This window comes from Siphateles boraxobius, unplaced genomic scaffold, assembly GCF_051911475.1.
Source record: "Siphateles boraxobius isolate OS27281-9 unplaced genomic scaffold, OSU_SipBor_1 20, whole genome shotgun sequence".
NCBI lineage: Eukaryota > Metazoa > Chordata > Actinopteri > Cypriniformes > Leuciscidae > Siphateles > Siphateles boraxobius.
Genome location: NW_027508811.1, coordinates 19579127 through 19583376, shown reverse-complemented (window position 1 = coordinate 19583376; position 4250 = coordinate 19579127).

Genomic DNA, 4250 nt, shown 5'->3' with positions numbered 1-4250 from the left:
TGTCCCTGTCCTGAGTTCCATTGGATTACCTGTTTGTTTTATTAAAGTGCCTGCATTTGGATTCTCTCTCCGCTACTTCCGTGCTGCATCGTTACAGGTAGCATGTACAAAGTGAACAGCAACAGTCCTAGTACTGAGCCTTGTGGTACGCTATACTGAACTTTTGATCGATAAGACATCTCTTCATTTACTGCTACAAACTGATACCATTTCTTTCTAAACAGGAACGTAGTTGTGAGGATAGCGTTCTCCCTGATATTATCAATCGTGCAAGTAAAGAAGTTCATGAAGTCATTACTGCTGTGCTGCTTGGAAACATCTGGGGTTGAAACTTTATTTTTCTTTAATTTAGCCACTGTTTCAAATAAATACCTAGGGTTTTGTTTATTTTCTTCTAATAGGGTTGAAAAATAAGCAGATCTAGGAGCTTTAAAAGGCTTCTCTGTACACAATTGTGCTCTCTTTCCATGAAATGCAAAAAAACTCTAATTTTGTTTTCTTTCAGTTGCGCTCCATTTTTCTGGCTACTCTCTTAAGGGCCTGAGTGTGCTCGTTGTACCACGGTGTTGGACTATTTTCTTTAATCTTCTTTAAGTGCAAAGGAGCAACTGTGTTTAAAGTGCTGGAAAAGAGAGTCAAAAGTTTCTGTCGCAATATTGAGTTCTAAGCAATCTGGGATGTTGAGGAGATGAAACTGGTCAGGAATATTATTAAAAAAAGCGATCTTTAATGGCAGAAGTGATAAGTCTAACATATTTGTAACATGGAGTCGACTTTGCAGCCTTGGCTAAATTAAGTATACACTAGACTAGATAATGATGATAGAGATGTCATCGCACTGCTGTAGAATTTCAACAGGATCAACATTGATTCCATGCGATAATATTAGATCTAGAGTATGATTACTACAAATCATCAAATACCATCTAAGGAAACTAAAATTAACTATAGTCTACTTTTCTTTTTTTATTAAATGTGTCCTTACAAATGTCCACAGCTTTAAAAACCTGATCCGAGATTAGTTAAAAACAGAATAAAAATAGAGTTCAGCGATTCACTGAGATTTTATGGCAAACTATTGAAATTAATTACGTTTTTTAACAGTTATGACGTAACAAAGCCTAGTTTTGGAACGTGACTTTGCAAGTTTGATACGTGCTCCGAACAACTCGATACAGAATATTTGCAAATATTTAATGATCCATTACTAGTCATTATTATTTATCACTCACTGGACACTGACGCTTTGACTTAGAGAGAAAGTTCTGAGAACGTTCCCTGTTAGCTGTTTCCATAAGACTACAGCTACAACTTATCCTGTTCCTGAATAAAAAGATTGTAATGCTCAGAAAATCCTAGTGATAAAAACCACTCTGCAGTCTCCATAGAGATGCTTTATCAGCACCTACTAGGTGCAGGTTTTGTACTTAGCCGACTGTTTACTGTAGCTAAGTTGATGGGATAGGGCTATCTGACAACAGTGGCTGTCCTTCTCCTCCTATATATAAACTCATGGTAGACTGATGAGATCTTTTATGTGATCAGTGTGGAGTTCATCAGCTGGCTCTCCAATAATCTAATCAGTGTACTTGGGTCCTGCTATGATCTAATCAGTGATGTCATCAAATATCGGAATAAACATGTTCCCTGATAACTGATGAGGTATTACAGAGCACAGATGATGGCAAAGAAGTCTTTACTGAAAACAGGTTTAGCTGCTGTAGTAAAAATCCACATACTTTTTCAAATGTTTCAAATTTACCTTGTGAAGCGTTGAATTTGATTGATTGTTTATGAATGTAGTGTTACACCAAATGCAAATAGCCTGGCTTGCAAAACCCATCTGATAACAGGATCAGTGGTGGGACTAGGGAGATTAAGCTGGGTGGCGGTAACTTTTTATACGACTGACTCAAATACGCCTTTTTCCGAACTCATTCTTATCCCTTTTCCAATTTCCCATCGCAATATCAGGTTAGAGAAGTGTTAATACAGTATATATATATATATATAGAAGGCTCTTATGCTCATCAAGCCTGCATTTATTTAATCAAAAATACAGAAAAACTGTAATATTGTCAGAACAGTATCAGAAAAGATTTAAAATAATTTTAAATAAATGCTGTTTAAAAAAAAATTTATTCATCAAAGAATCCTGAAAAAAGTATTACAGGATATAAAAAATATTAAGCAGCACAACTGTTTCCAATATCGGTAATAAATCAGCATATTAGAATGATTTCTGAAGGATCATGTGACACTGAAGACACTGAAGACACTGAAGAGTAATAGCTGATGAAACTTTGCATCACAGAAATACATTATATTTTAAAGTATATTAAAATAGAAATACATTATTTTAAATTGTAATAGTATTTCCCAATATTACAGTTTTTTTCTGTGTTTTTAATCAAATAAATGCAGGCTTGATGAGCATAAGAGACTTCTTTCAAAAACATAAAAAATAGTAGGACTAATGTTTGCAAACTTTTGACTGGTACTGTGTATATTAAGAAAATATTCGAAATGTGGAAATTAAGTGCCTTACAGGTATAATATTGTAAAGTGTTTGTGGTAGGGGAGGGCTTTAGGGACTGGGACAAGTCATTTCCCAATAAGGCAGCATCCATTTATGATGCACATATAATCATACACCGAAGAGTGGTTACTTGTTATTATTGTATATGCTACTCTGAGGTGCAAACAGTATCTGCCACTATTCACACTAAGTATAAATATCATCTAACAACTATTTATAATTTTCATGCAATACTTTCACAAATTATATTTATTACACACTGTATACAAGATATCAGTTCACAAATCTATATGACATAACAAGATACATCTCCAAGTGTGAAAGATCTGTGGAAGGGAGATAATAACTCAGATCTGCTGGTTGATGTTATGGTGATTTTTTGTTGTTGTTGATCACCACATTTTTTATTTTAGCTTGATTGTTTGTGGTCTGCAGCTTCAGAAATCTGGGCATAGAGGGACCAATATTGCAGATTTCCAGGTAACCTTGAGAACCGGAATGTTACATCGACAACCATTGCTTTAGTTTGCCGCAGTGGCTACTTGTTTCAAATGGTTTATGTGCAATTCAAACACATCTCAATTCTGAAATTCTCTTTGCACCAACCCGAATTGAAATTTGTTCATATTTTCCAACTCATCACTACAGTATGATGGATAGCTGTACATTTATTTATTTAATTTGAACCGGAAAAGATTTAGTATCATCCCATTATTTTTGAAATATTATCTGAAATAATTAATGTAATTGCAGAATAACCCTTTTCTAAAGTTGTTACAGAGGTATTCAACTATCTTCTGGGTAAGATGACCCCTGGGAACCAGATTCTGTTACCAATACTAATCAATAATTGATGAGAATACCTGTGAAGAAACAGAGAAGGTGCAAGATTATCTACAGGATGGGCCGTAGAATCAGTTGATGTAGAAATCGCCAGTTCACCGGTTGTCTAAAAGAAAAACTTTCCAACTATAAAATAATTTGGGTTAAATAATTAATAAAGTAACAACATTTGCATCTATAGAATAAAGTGTAACCAATAACAAAATACTTAGTCTTCAAATGTCCTTTAGTAAAAAAATCCCTTGAAAACATTTATCTAAAGACTACAAGTACATGATTCAAATATAATAATTGTGTGAAGTAGAAGTGTGTAGTATAATGTGTAGTATAATATAAGTAGAAGTATAGTTAATGTGCACTTGTACTGTATTTTTATTATTATTATTACAAATGTGTAATTATAAATATTAAATAATGCATAACATACACATTTCAATAGAAATTACATTAAAGCATATTTAGTTTACCATAAATGCTTGTCAATACATTGAGCAGTAGCCTACACTTTAAGCATATTTCAAAGACAATAGAAGTAATTATGTCTCAAGATGCACATCAATGTTTTTTTTCTAAGACATATTTATAAAAGATAAACCAGGCCAGAAAGATGTACTTAAGTTCTACTAAAGTGAAAAATTATTATTATTCAGTAATAAGTAGGCTATGCCCACTTTAAAAAAAAAGTAGGCAAAAGTATAGGCTTTTTCACCAGGGTAAAGGGGACGTTGAGACTTTATTTATATATTTTTAACCAATATACAGAACATAATGCAAGATTCTCGACATCTCATCCAAAACAAAGGGTTTTTATTGTCACCCTCTATTCAGGAGCATAATGATGTCAATCATAGAGGCGATGGCCCCTCCC